Below are 15,446 nucleotides of genomic sequence, written 5' to 3'. Positions count from 1 at the left end.
GTTGACATTTTGTAAGAAAATGTTTCTTTCTGTGCTTAATTTTAGGTAAATTTAATGATGACTTTGCGTGCTGTTGCTCTATCAAATTCTCTGTAGTAGCAAATTTTGGTAGATGTAAATATGTTATAGTTTTAGACACAGGCGACTATGTTCAGATATTATTATAAGTACAACACAGCTCCGTTAGCCGCTCGTCGTAAGACTTGTGCTCTAAACCCTTCACCAGCTCCATTGCCCTTCTCTGGACATGCTCCAGCGCCTCAATGTCTTTTTGTAGTGAGGGGCCCAAAACTCAACACAACATTCGAGGTGCAGCCACAGCAGTGCCAAGTACAGGGGAAGGATCACTTCCCTGCTGGCCACACTATTCCTGATGCAGACCAGGATGCTGTTGGCCTTCTTGGCCGCCTGTGCACACTGCTATCTCATGTTCAGTCAATTGTCAGTCAACACCCCCAGGTCCTTCTCCTCCAGGCTGCTCTCCAGCCACTCCTCCCCAAGCCTGTAGCGCTGCATGGGGTTGTTGGGATCCAAGTGCAGGACCCAGCACTTGGCCTTGTTGAAGCTCATACAGTTGGCTTCGGTCCATTGATCCAGCCTGTCTGGATCCCTCTGTAGAGCCTGTCTACCCTCAGGCAGATCAACACTCCTGCCCAATTTAGTGTCATCTGTAATATTGTTTGATGATCACATAAGCTGAAATTAATTTGCCTTTTAGGAGGAAAAGCTCTCTCTATGTGATGAATGTGAGAGGAAAAACATTGGTCAGCACAGCTTAAGACTGCAGATATGTATTAGGGTGCTCTTTAGAACTTATCATTATTTATAATTATTATTCCTGGGGAAAATGTACTTCTCTAGGCACCTATGTACTGTTGCACCTGCTCTAAGGAAATATTTGCATATAGGAATAGTGTTCTTAGGATTCCTCTCTTAAGGGTCTCCCAAGATTTTCTCTATTAGATAGTTATGAAAATATATTCACTGTGAATAAGGAGGGGAAAATCCAGCTCTTTGTAGACAGTTAGTGGTTTTTTTGTACTCGGCAGACCTGTGCTAGCATCTTTGTATTAGCCTCAATTCAGCAAACACTAATGAGTTTAGTTTCAAATTTGTACTTATTAGATAAACTATTGTGCCTGTGTGTACTCTGTTAATAATATGGAGGAATTTGCTTGCACTTGAGGAACATTAAGTATGCAGAAGGCTGCACGGCTTTTCCAACTATGCTGCTACTCATTTGATGAACTGAATTTGTTCATCAGCTCCTTGTCATTGGGCTTCAGCCTCAGCACCCTCCCACCCCGCCTAGTACGAACTTGTACAGAGATTGTCTCTGCACTTAGTGTGCAGAGCTGCTGCAGTAAAAACAGCATAATGGAAGCCATGAGTCTCAAAAATAAGTCAGGTTGGAGAGGACTTGCTGCTAATGGTCTGATCTTGAGTCTGTGGTGGTTTAGGTATGCGCTTATATTTGCTGATAAAGTTGATTTTGTTTTGCTTTAGTGTTAGTTTGTGAATCGGCTCCTGGCTGTTGCACCTGAGTAAGTAGCTTCGTTTTTACAGATTTTAAGTGGCTATTGGATAACTTTTATAACACAAGGACTAGAAATTTTCTTGCTTAACCAGTTTCAACGGGCTGATACATATAATCATACCATATATTCATATTATAACCTATACATATTTATATGTTATAGCTGTAGCTCGAGAAATGTTGTAAAACTGACAAACATGCCAAGTCTCCAGTAAACAAAATAAAATATGTGAGTTTGTTTACGTATACTGGGACTGAGTTCTCTTTTTCCCACCATCGCCTTTTCTCTAATCCTGATGATTTTTTTTTCTTAAATTTTCAAATGTTTGGCTCCACAACAAATTGCTCATAAGACCAATTAATGTTGTTGTGGAAACAGATGTTTTTCATTTGTTAGCAGTGTCGTGTTGTTTTCAAGGGTTGGAATATTACAGGGATATTATATTGTTGTAAAGCAAATCATGCTTTTCATTTGTTTTAGGACACTTAATGCTGTTTTACAGGTATAATTGAACTGAAGCTTTACACTCAAAATGGAGAATTTCCCATCTTTAATCAGATCTCAGCCAATGAGCACTAGTATCCTTCTTTTGACTTCTCTCTGTACCCTGTGCATGATGCATCCTGAAATGAAAACAAAAAGTATGTCACCTTAAGAAACTGAATTTATTTTGCAATGTTTTGCCTAAATTAAAAAATAATATCTCCTTGATGGTCTTGGGAAGGAACTTACTGCTTTGAAACTCAGGTATCTTTATCTAAATACAAATTTAGCTAACAAGGATAGTGTAATATTATCCAGGCTTTTAGAAAAGCCGATGATCAAAAGCAGTTGAATGAAAGATCTTTGGTGTTTATGTAAGCTATATGCTAGGCTGTATAAAGTGACAGTTATTTTTATAATTATCACCCATTAATTGTATTGACTTCTATCTCCTCCTAGAATTAGCACAGAAAGGAAGGCATGCTTGTGTTTTGTTTAAAGCCTTGATCGACAAAAGCTCCCTAACATTTTTTTTCACTTTTCTACAGTTTACTTGCTCATAAATGTTTTTGTCAGTGACAAAGTTAATGTTTGCCAGCTAGGCAGTACACTTGTTAAGACTACAACTCCAGTTCTCCCAGAATGGTAATGAAACGCGTCTACAAAGACTGTTTGAGCATCTAGCATTATTGCGCACAGGATCAGTTATCTAATCTTGCTCCTTCCTACATCGACATAAGAAGAGAATTGGATTAATAATATGAGCATGAAGCATTCTGCTTTTCAGTATCTCATGCCCTCAGCATGGTAATTACATTTCGATTACTGTTTTCTCTCACGATGGTGCGAGGGCTGATGGAGCATGGAGAAGGTGTAAGAAATAGAGCCACAGTTCCTGTAATGAAGAAGCTGTTCAGGGAAGTGTCATGATCTCAGCCAGGCTTCTGGTGGCCTGAGAGAACTGACAGCCCACAGAAGTAATTCAGGACAGTGACACTGAAGAAATTACATGGAGCAGTGTATTCCCACTGCTGCGAGGAGAGGCATAGCACAGGGAGAATGGTAAATGTGTGACGACTCACGTTTGTAGTTGTCTCAACATGTCTGTCTCTGCAGTTAAATCAGAAGACTCCAATCAAAATTAACAGCTGGATGTATGAAAAAATGACAGGACTTACGAACAGATTTTCACTGTTTTAAACAGCTCTTAGCTCTTTAACAGTTGCACAGGAGATAAATTGTGTTAAGTATGTGAAGACTTGCCTTTAGAAATTGTAGATGTTTATAACTTAAGCAGTTCTGCTTTCTTACTTCCACAGGGTTTAGTACAAACAAGAAATAATGTATAAATAAAAGTTATTGAAGTACTGCATCCCTTGGTCATAAATGCAGCTGATGCCGCAAAAGAACATCTCTGTAGGAAAAAAATATCTGAAATCCATAGCTTAGATAATAGCTCTCTGCAATAATTCCTTAGTTATCCCTATGGGATGTGGTAGATACAGCTAGGATGAGGAATGCTAACAAACCTTAGGATGTACCAGTAAGTACGTCATAACAACTTTTGCCAAGAAACAAATCCAATCCCGCAGCAATTAGCTCCACCTATGTCACGGCCCTGTAGGAGAGAAGGGATGGTGCTTAGCGAAAAGCACTTTAGCTATTCTGTGGTAGAAAAGAGTGAAGTTACATAGGTTTTCAATGAGAATTTAATATAATCTAGGTGGGTTTTTAAAATTTGGTTTTACTTTGGGTTTTTTTCCTTTTTGCCTTGAAGCCTAGGACAGGGTATCATGAAGAAAAATTCCATATTATACTGGTCAGGTGTGAAATGTAAATTATATGAAAGCAAAGTATGGAAAAGACTTTTCACAGCCTCATTTTTTGTTCCCAAGAACTACATTAGAATTACACAGTGTAGCTTTCAAAGCTGACCACCTGAATATATTGAGAAATAAAAAGAAATTCAAAATCATAGTTTGATTTTATAGAGTAAGAACATACAGATCATTTCACAATAAAACACTTTTAATAGTTAAAATACAGTTATATGAAGGCTCCATGAGCACACAGAGGCGGTCATGAGTTATGTTCATAACACAGTTCACGCAGTTTTGGCTATTGGAATCTGTATTGTTAAGCTGCTGGCTGAGACTCAGGATATCCCTTACTGCTTTCAAAAAAGTCTCCTGGGCCCTTAATTTCCAGCTGAACAGTCACCAAAGAAGAGAAGAGACCTTGAGCAAAACTTAGACCTAATACAGCAACACAGATTCCTTTTTTTTTTTTTTATGCTAGATCTGTTTGGTCCTTTCAGCTCTTACTTACATGGTGAAAATACTTTATTTGAGAGAACTGCATCTGGAATGTTGTGTTCAGTTCTGGGCCCCTCAGTTCAAGAAGGACAGGAACTGCTTGAAAGAGTCCAGCAGAGCCACAAAGATGATGGAGGGAGTGGAGCATCTCCCTTATGAGGAGCAGCTGAGGGAGCTGGGTCTCTTTAGTTTGGAGCAGAGGAGACTGAGGGGTGCCCTCATTCATGGTTATAAATTTGTAAAGGGCGAGTGTCAGGAGGAAGGAGCCAGGCTCTGCTCTGTGATGTCCAATGACAGGACAAGGGGCAATGGTCCCAAGCTGGAGCACAGGAGGTTCAACCTGAACATGATGAAAACCTTTTTTACTGTGAGAGTGCCAGAGCATGGCCCAGGCTGCCCAGAGAGGTTGTGGAGTCTCCTTCTCTGCAGACATTCAAAACCCGCCTGGCCGTGTTCCTGTGTGACCTGGTCTGGTGATCCTGCTCTGGCAGGGGTCGGACTGGGGGAGCTTTCGAGGTCCCTCACAACTCCTGATATTGTGTGATTCTGTGAAGATCCTTTGAATCTGGGAGGAGCTGTTTCTTGCACAAATGACTATTTCCGCATTTGTCCATGTTTCTGGTATACAATGTATATTTTAAAAAGCCCATATAAACAGGACAAATTAAACACAGCGTATGGTACTCATCTGCCCTAATGACTGTAGTAGATTACAGTTGCTGGATAGCTGCACAAGTGCATTTGCAGTGTTCCTCCAGCTGTCTTCTGGATTCTGACAGAGTTTCAGCTTGTTGTTGGGATGTCACCCAAAAATTTCATACTGCTCTTCTGGTCTTTGTTGGGGTTTATCTGAAAATTTTACTTAGCAATTTCCCCTTTCTTTGCAGTTTTTGGAGGCGGTCCAGTCTTTCAGTGTGACCTTCTTTTCTTGACATTTGTTTTTAAGTTGTTTGATTCTACTTTGGTCATGTCATGACTTAGTGACTTCAGTGAAACTGCTAGGAAACCCAGAACATAAACAAGTGGCATATTTTTTTATTCTCCAAATTTTCATTTTGGTTTTGTTATGTTTCCTTTTTTTTTTTCCTTCCTGCTCCTTCATCTAAGCTGTTTCTAGGGAAGCCATTACTAAGGGAGGGGTTTGTGATGTTACATGTGCTTGCGCAGTCCACAGGCATCTGCTCCTGCCCCTCCATGCACGATGCGCCCAGAGGCACTAGGGCCACATTTGTTAAATGTCTCTTACACACTCAGGGCATCTCAAAAGGCACCAGAAGCCTATGTGTGGGCAAGTGAACTTAGCCTTTGGTCTTGATCTCTCTCATTACCTATATATGTGTTCAGCATTGGGCTCCTCACCGCAAGAAGGACATTGAGGCACTAGACTGTGTCCAGAGCAACAAAGCTGGTGAAGGGTCTCTAGCACAAGTCTCATGGGTAGTGGCTGAGAGAACTGGGGTTGTTCAGCCTGGAGGAGGAGGAGGGGAGACCTTCTTGCCCTCTACAACTACCTGAAAGGAGGTTGTAGTGAGTTGAGTGTTGGTCTCTTCTCTTAAGTAACTAGAGATGAGACAAGAGGAAATGGCCTCAAGTAGCACCAGGGGAGACTTAGATTGGATATTAGCAAAAATTGCTATGATTTCATAGTTAGAAGCTGTCTGATAGGAACAACATGGGAATGACTTGACTTAGTCTGATGGTTGCAGCTGATGCTTAGTGGTATCTCAACATCTCGCTGAGTTAGCATCTGGAAGATGATGTCTTTCAGAAATGGACAAACCAAATACAGCTGAAATTATCAGTGTGACACTTGACCAGGGTTAGTATCTAATCCACTTTATGCTTTGCTTAGACAAAGCAAAAGATCATTTGCTTCCTAATCTATAAAATGTTTACACAACATCCAGAATAATTAATGCCATAATTAAAATGCCACTAGTTTTGGAATTATGTGCATCAGCAGTCAGTAAAGATTTGGGATGCTGCAAAAGGAAGTGAAGAATAAAGATGATTTTGTGATTTTCGTGCACTATCCTCATCACTGAGCAGTCATGAAATGTGCTAGTGCAGTAGTTATTTTCTAATACTCCCCTGAGAAAGGGAAATATTTACTGGGTGCGGGGAGAAACCAACTAGGTTTTATTCCTGCAAATTTTTATTTCTTCTGAGAAACCTGAAGATGTTAGTGCGATGAGAAGTTAGCTCATGAAATGTCACCTATTCTTTGTGTGGTGTAGACCTGTAGCAATAGCCAAACATTTTTACTTTTATATAATTACTTACAGGGTCAGTAAGACGTGCACCTGTTACGGAATTCATTTGCCAGCAAGACTTGCATCCAGTTAAGAATTAGTACAGAAATTTTATGTCTGCTTTTGGCCCAGTTACGTGTCACCAATAAAACACTTAGTTCCTTAGAGGGGAGGGAGGGGAAAGACAGCTGTGATAGCTGTTCTTACAGCTTCAGAAGAGAGCACAGCTCTCTGTCCCTAATGTATGCTGATTATTCAGAATATCGCATGCATTACCTGCTGTGTTTCAGCAGATATTCTGCTCTATCGACTGCAGCAGGAAGCCAATGCAAGAGAAATCTGGATTTCACCAAAGGGATCTTGGCATAAGCTACCTCGATAGAAATAAATGCAGGACATTCTTTGTTTGTTTGTTTCTGAGCGGTTCCCTCGTGTGGAATCAGTTGGATGATGATGTTTCTGTGGATTCCAGCAATGTCAAGGCTATTGATAATTAGAGTTTTGTACTGTTTTTCCTCATCGCTTGGAAAATTCTCTCTCCTCCTCCCCCCACCAAACAAATCCCTGCCAAGAAAGCAGCTGTGAACAAAATTTCTCAGCAAGATGAATTTGAAGTTTTGCATGCTCTGTGGAACAGGATACACAAATACAGCTTTGAGAGGATAACAGTTGAGGGGTGCAAGCCCAGTCTCTCTGAATAAAATGCATGTGTGTGAAATGGATGACCTTTTAAGGTCTGTTAAAAGGTGCAGGAAACAATGAAAAATTTCATGTGGAGATTATTTTTTTATAGTGTCTTTTGGTACCTCAGTCTGAGGTAAGTAATGCCTGAAAATCTGATGTCCAAGCTTTGGTATTAAAGTCAGCAAAACCAGTGAATATGAGTACTGCAGTTGCATCTGGGACACTGGCAGACCAATGGTAGTAACTGGTCTGTTGAATTACAAATTAAATTGAATATATTTTAACTTACTTTTGGTAGACGTTATCATTATCAAAGCTTTCTCATCAAATTCCATGCATTTTGTTTCCACCAGAGATTTTTTTAATGGAGTGTGAAATCAGTATGAGGATTCTGTGGGTTTGTTTGTTTGTTTTCCTTCAGGAAAATAAATGCAGGATGCGAGTGTGCACAAAATACAGACAAGTATATTAAAGTCACCTAATATTTTCCATGCTTGCAGTGGAAATTTTCAGTTGCTTGCAGTATTGACAAGCTTTAATTGAGAATTTCCATTACATATTTCTGCCTTTGTATTATTTTTATTTTCACATTTTGTAGGGAGATAATATGTTTGAATGTATGAATGACATAGAAATAACATTTGTACATAATTTATGATCAGAATAGCTCTCCTCGGTTCCAATTTTTCTGCTGTAGCTATAGTGCTTGTAATGTCTTATTACATTCGTTATGCAGTATTTCATCTTCATGAAGTACCTTGTCCAAGTGAGAATCAAGTTTATAATTTTTGTGACCAATTTATGTAATATTTTTAATGTTCATATTTAATATTTTTATTTGCATTCAGGTAAGTGAGGGTGGAATACTGCAAAAGGATATGGAAAAGTCTGTTTGTAATTAGAGGAACACTAATTGGACTTTAGGGACTGTGTGTAAGATACACTAGTCTTTCCCACGGCCACACCCTAAGCATATGATCTTTAACTGAATTCATGGAAACATTCACACTGCTTCCTACAGATTGCAGCTGGCACTGTCTGTAAAATCTCTGCTTCACAAAGAGACTTTTATGTGGTAATGTGCAATGATGCGTTGCATTCTGCCGCAGTGTCACTATACAGCGATGTGAAACAGCTGGAATGCATTGGAAGAAGACTGCAATATTAAATGCAGTTATGCAGTAATATTGAAAACCTAGTAATGGTCATCCTTCCAGTTCTTGTTCAGAGGATGTGAAATAATGCAGTGCTTGACCATCATATATATGTGTGGCTCACAAGATCACATGCCAGCTAAATTCTTAGGTGACCCACCAACAGCTTTTGCTACTTCAGGCTTAACTTCTTTCCCAGCAGCATAATCTCTGCAAGTGGGATTTTTCAATGGCACGGTATCACTTTTCTGTTAACAGCGTGAAAACAGAATGGGATGTCAACTGTAGTAAAAAGCCAGTTAGACTGGGCCTGACCAGTGCATCGCTCAGTTTTCCACAGTTGTTAATCTCTGGTGTTTCTAAGAAAAGAGTAAGACATTACAAGAGACAAGTGATGGAAAAACAGCCATCAGTGCCTTTTGGGGGGTTGTATGTAACGCACAGAAAGCTTGAAGCTTGCATTTATACTGATGCCTGTTGTGTTCACTTTCAAATCAGAATGACAAACACATAGCTCAAATAGAGTAAGAGGGATTCAGGTAGTGACTTGGTAGCAGTTTGCTTTCTGTTCAAAGGATCTCACTTCTCATTTTGTTAAGATGGTTAGTTAATTGCTATGATCCTGTAATTCATTTTTAAACTGACAGCAACTCTAGCAAAACAAGCGTTTCTTCAATCCTGGATGCTTCAGTCTGTGTCAGAGTTGTGTTTATGTCAGTATTCCTGAGTGAAGCTGAAGGGAATTCCCATTTAGAAGACTTTGAGATGTTGATGGATGACATTTTCCTCAATTTCTTAACATGAATGTTAACTCAGATTGATGTGAAATGGTGTTCATGTTCATCCTTGGCTGTTGCAATATTTTGGTACACATCTTTACTTGAGGAAGATGTAGGTAGAGGATAGAAAAACCTTTTATCACTCTGCCTACTTTACGGCTACCTTAGGATTATTTCTGCAGCTAGTCTATGAAGAGGAGTTATGTATAAAAATGAGAACTCTGCTTATAAAGGTAAAGTTTATGTTCTTAATCTGTCCTTTGAGTATGTGATTCTGTTATCTCCTGTCATTAGAATTAATTCACAAGCCTTTGCTCTTCTTCACTGTACTATATATAGGCCCTGATTTTGGAAGTCAAGACCTGTGTCTGTGCAAATCTCAAGAAGATATGCTGTCGTGGTCTAAGCCCAGTGGGTAACTGAGCACTACAATGCCCACAAAAGGGGACAAGACAAAATAATGACTGGGAGGGCTTCTCACCAATTACGGTCACAGGCAAAAGACAGACTCATCATAGGGAGGAAAAGAAAAAATAATTTTAATTTGTTAAAAAAAAAAAGGTAATTTCTTTCCACACATTTGAGATTAACTTTAACAACTTCTGTTTTTTAACTTTTTTGAGTCTCACAAGTTCCTTTGTCGTCAGCATACTCTGTGTGAGCCAAATTTAAAGCATTTGCTACTAAAATGCCATTTTAGGAGTATAACAGATGAAAACACATAGGAAAGATAGGAAATATTTGTGGCTAAGTAAAAGTGAATGAGACAAACTTCAGACCACTAGAATTTAAAAGGTTGGTTTTTGCTGCTGCTTGTTCTTGGCTTTTGCTGCAGGATAGATTAGTAGTTCTGATAATTTAGCACAGTATAACATATATTGTCTGATACGCAGAGGGTAAAATATTCCAGATCTTGCACTTTTGACATCTGACAGGTAAAATTTTCAATTTAAGAGGAAATGTCCTGAACCTCATTGACTAAGGTTGACATGATAAAGGCTTTAAGTAGCTGATGGTTTATTTTGTTTTGGGTAAGTATACTAAGCTGATTTTTTCTAAAGCTGCCTTAAATTTGCCTGAACTTTTTTGGACTAGTAAATGCATCAGAAATTTCCTATGAGAGAAAGTGTTGATATTTGGCATGAACTTCTTATCTGAAATTTCATTCTCAGCCAGACCAGAATTATTGCTGGTGAAAAGAAAACTACTTTGAGGATATTTTAGTACTTTGTATTATGTTTAAAAAAAAACAACAACCAAAACAAACAAAAAAACCACAACAAAAAAACCCCCACCAAACAACCCAAAAAACTAAAAGAAAGAAATCCAACACCAAATCAGAAGGCCATAGTGCTTCTGACATTTCCATGGAGAGTTTATCTATGTTTGATTCATCAGTTCTGTTCAAGTCATCGACCAATGGTGAACTCAAAGCCAGGACACAAGTTCTGGTGTCTGCAGTGGTTGAAGCAGTGCTGGCATAAGCAGTTCCCTTTCCTCGCCCCCTGCTCCTTCCCTATCCTGCTCTGAATTGCTGGGGTAGCATTGGTCCAGTTAAAAATGAATTAAAAAATCATACCTAAGAACTTTATTGTAACTTCTGTAGGTAAATATTCACATTTCTAAGAGTGAATCTAGAAGAAGTGGATGTGAAACCTGTGAGTTTCATAGAATATGCTTAACTGCCAAACTGGGCTGGGGCCAGGAAGAAAAAGCCTGAGTAGTAAGCTCTGAAAAAAAGTAAGTCCTGATGCATTTTGGTTAATCTGTTCTTCCGTTCTCATTCCATTCTTCTGACCTTGAGAAAAGTCTTTGAACTGTGACCATTGTTACTGTTCTTGTAAAATTAACATGTATCAATGAAGAAGCAACAAAAAACTTCTAAAATTCAGCCGGTTGACAAAATGACTTCATTTTCACAAATAAACCTTTGGATCTTTTTTGGGTCATTACTTTGTATAAACGGCATCAGAGTCATTCAGATAAAACCCTGACTGAAAGGGATACACAGAGCAGCAGTTCACTCTCTGTGCCCTTTAAGCGGCAATGTCTTGAGGAAAAAAAAATCAGACATCCAAGCAAGAGATTTTATACAAGTGTTAAGGTCTATTTGATGTATTCATAAGCTCATGCTGCCATTGTTTTAATTCAGAAGAGTAATAATTTTGCTTGGAGGTAGAGAAATCATCTTTGGAGGAATATACCATATTTTTTTACATGCATCATAGAATATCTCAAGTTGGAAGGGACCCATAAGGATCATTGAGTCCAACTCCATGCTCCTTGAAGGACTACCTAAAACTAAACTATGTGACTAAGAGTGTCATCCATATATATCTGTATCTAGATAACCGTACTCTTTTCGGCATGTTACACTTCTGTTATTGGTATCAGCAGGTACATGGCAAGGAAAGCAAGATGGAAAACATACTTGTTTTCTCTAAACTGGGACATGTGGGTTAGGGTCCTCTGTTCTCTCCCGTAGTGTCATAGCAAATAAGTCAATGTCTGCTCTCAGTTAAAGGTGGCCCCCACACCCTCCAGTGTTTCCTGAAGTCCTCTCCAAAGATCTTCTTTGCTATTTTTAAACACATCTGAAATGAAGCAAAAGAATTTGGGCTCAGGCAGGAAGATTGAGTAGCTCCAGTGGCACATTTCTGATGCTTTGCTATACTGTGTAATTGGGTTCGAGGTCACCTCAGTAACTTTGCTGCATGTGTCTGTGGATATCTTGCTCCAGTTTCAATTATGGTTGGGTTTGGTTGATTGGTTTGTTTGGGTTTTTTCTGTTGAACATGAGGAACACAGATTGGCAAAGGGGTAAGGAGGCATTGAAATATACTTAATAAGAAAGTGGGAGCTCTCCAACTTTTTCACAGCGTGAAATCCATGGAAAAGATAGAATGTCATGAGCAATTCCCTTGTATTTAAAATAACATGCTAATTGGAACATCCTTGCCACAGCATAGCAGTTGCTTTGGAGGAAGAACAATTTCAGGAAAATATACTGAATATGTTTTTAACTACATTCTTAAATTACTATAGTAAGACATTAATATGGTAGGAAAAAGAGAAGTACCAGCACTAAATAATCTTAATCAATCAGCTGTTGGAATTTAGTAATTCGTTATTCTGCAGTCATCTTTATTTTCATTAATAATCTTTTCTAGGGTGTCTCATAGTGGCCAGTCTGGCATTTTTACAGATAACTGTTCAGCAGAGCAGCCTTCCTTCTAAGTTTCTGAGTGCTTGAATGAATGCTACACAATTTAAATGCTTAGGCAGCATTGAACTGAACCTGGTGAGTTACACCTGATCACATAGGTAGCTATGCTGATGGATTGTAGACATCAAGGTACAGTTTGGGTTAGGGCTGTGGGGTGAGAAGGGTTAAGCTTGTAAAGTAAGCTCAACAAGTGCTTACAGAATGGTAGTCAAATAGCACTCCCTGAAAAATCTGAAGGCATTAATAACTGTAAAATGTTGGAAACCACAATTGCATCTCTGAGAATAATCCATGCCAGTCTGTTGGTAAAGATTTGCTTTGCCAGAACCTCTTTTGCCTTTAGTTAACAACTAGTTCCTCAAGTGGGAAGCATTTTGGGTTTTAGTATCACTATATAAGACAGTGTAAAAAATAGTCATTTTAAAAATGTAAGTAATGGGGGAAATACTATCATGAGGGTTTATTTTGATAAGATATGTAAAGAAGTGTGTTACTAGGGAACTAATTTCTGCAGTAAACATCGTTTTATGTTGGCTGCCAGCTCTTGCTCTCTTATTTCAGGTCAGGAAAAAAGAAAGTTATACTGTATTGCACTGTCAGACTTTGATAGAGGTTTCTGTTTAGAAGAGAAAATAATCAGTACTTTAGACAGAAAACTTTGTAACCAAGAAAACACTGCTGAAATTATTTTGGAAGTGTGGAATATCACATCTCTTACTTGTCCTAAATAATTTTACTTTTGCTTTGATATTTTTAATGTTCTTATGATGCATTTATTTGACACAGTTAAATATCCAGCTGAACTGTAAATAACCCTATACATGTAAATATACCCTTCCACATGCAATTACAGCATTTGCTACTGCTGGCTTCATATGTTTTTAAGTCAATAGAGAGTTCATCATATTTGAGAGGGAGGGGTAGAGCATTCAAAATTTATAGGAAAAGCATTGAAAGCACAGAGGCCAAGCAACCTGTCTATGGAAGTGCAAGGAGGAAGTACTCTACCTTTTTTTATCAGTGGAAATCCTGTTTGAAAGAGCCACAATTGGTGTGATGGACAAAGACACAAACACATCTTAGCACTCCAGTCTGCTCTGTGGAGAGGAGTAGCATTGCTTAAGAGCAGAAATTGCAGAATATTCCAGGGGAAGAACCTTGTGGAGGTTTCTTCCTCCAAACCTTCATTTGGAGGGTTTTGTTGTGGTAGGGGGTTTTGTGGGTTTTGCTTGGTTGGTTTGCTTTGACTTTTAAATGGACCTTCATAGCTCATGTTTCTTCTCAGGATAATTTACAATGTCAACCAAACCTGTGAACGGAACTGAAGAAGAAAAGTGTTACAAAAAAGTGAGGGTTCCCTCTTCCCTGGGAAAAACTACCACCACCATCACTCTGTGACAGGTTCTTATGATTTTCAGTATTAGGAGAACTGGCCAAGAGTGTTGTCAATTACCGCTACTAATTTCTGTTGGATACCAGAGACAAAACTTAGCTGAATGGTAGCCAGAAGCTATTAATTGCAAAAAGTACACAGGAGTAATTTAATCTGTGTAATCTTATCTACAGATGGTTCTGCAATCTCTGCAAGGCCTCTGGCAAGCAACTAGAAAAACAAAACCAAAATAATCTGCATGCTTATAGAGTAAATAAAAGATGTGAAACACCTTCGATACTAGACCTAATGTTTTGCTTGCAATAAGCCTGAGACCTTGAGCCATGCATATAGCGTGTGGGCAAGAAATAAACAGCAAGTACTTTCCAACACTGAGCTGAACTACCGCCTGATGCATGATGAAGTTGTTATAAAATAGAATAATAGAATAGAATGAATAGAATAGAATCTCTGTTTCTTATTTATTTTAATCCTTAAGAAGAGAGTAGATGCCATTGTGTCACAACTGCTCCCTAGGAAAAATTCCTGGAAAGAAAGGCAGAAGGAGGAACGTTTCAGTGTGGCATTTTTTTATAATGCCTCCAGGCGTGTGAGCAGTACTGTGGGTCCAGAGAATTAGATGTTTAAAGGAACTTGACTTGTTTATAAACTTTGGGTTTATTTCCTATAGTACTTTTCACAGTAGTTATATGAATATTGCAAATCTTTTCTTAATTACTGATTCTGATTTGCTTGTGGAGATCTTCACACACTCTGTAAGCCTCTTCATTCTGCAAGAGAAGGGAGCTCAGAAGCTCTTTGCAGTGCTCTGTCTGTATGATGCTGCTTGCGACTGGTAGGCAGTACACACCGTGATCTCTTGTGCTTCTCAAGAGTTTAAAACATTATTAGGAGCTTTTTTCTTTGTTCTGTTTTTCCTGATGTGTGCCCCATCTGATTTGAAGAGAGGAGGTCACACTGGGGGTTTGAAAGAATAACTGCGGTGAGGATAGGAATGCCTTCTTATAGCAGTTCCATAGCATCGCAATTGAGTTGTACCAGTGTTCAGCACCAGTATAGTAAGTTAAATCTCGTTTCTTTTAAAATACAGCAACATACAGATCCGACATATTTGGGTAATATACCAGTTCCTTCAAGTGAAGAATATATTTGAAAAAAATCAAGCCCTGTTATTAACTGAATAAAGAGAACAGGGCAAAGGAATCTGTTGGAAGTTGTGAAGAGCCTATGCATCTGTAATGTAAAAATTGTCTCAGGGAGGATCAGACTCTTTTGTCCTGTCCCACCTGGTTTAGGAGTCTGTAACTGCTGATTCCTAGTCTTAATTCAGAGTGGCAGTGAGTAGGGAATTCTAGCGTCATGAAACTGTGCTACTCAGAGTTCACTAGATTTGCTTCATTACTTTTGTCTCATTAGCATGTATAGCTATTTCTGAGAGATACTGCAACAGAACAAAATTAAGGAGTGCTGGAGTAACAGCAAGGGGGCTGTGTGGTTGAGAAAACAGCCATTCTGACCCCTATTTTCAGTCAGAGAGGAAGGCTATACATCTTTATTTGCACATGTTCAACTTTAGTGTTGCAAGTTTATAGCACACTGCAACGCATGTCATCTATGCTTAA

The sequence above is a fragment of the Mesitornis unicolor genome, unplaced genomic scaffold (genome assembly GCF_000695765.1).
Source record: "Mesitornis unicolor isolate BGI_N332 unplaced genomic scaffold, ASM69576v1 scaffold20856, whole genome shotgun sequence".
NCBI classification, from domain to species: domain Eukaryota; kingdom Metazoa; phylum Chordata; class Aves; order Mesitornithiformes; family Mesitornithidae; genus Mesitornis; species Mesitornis unicolor.
The sequence above is the reverse complement of the archived record's forward strand: the minus strand, read 5'-3'. Positions refer to the sequence as shown.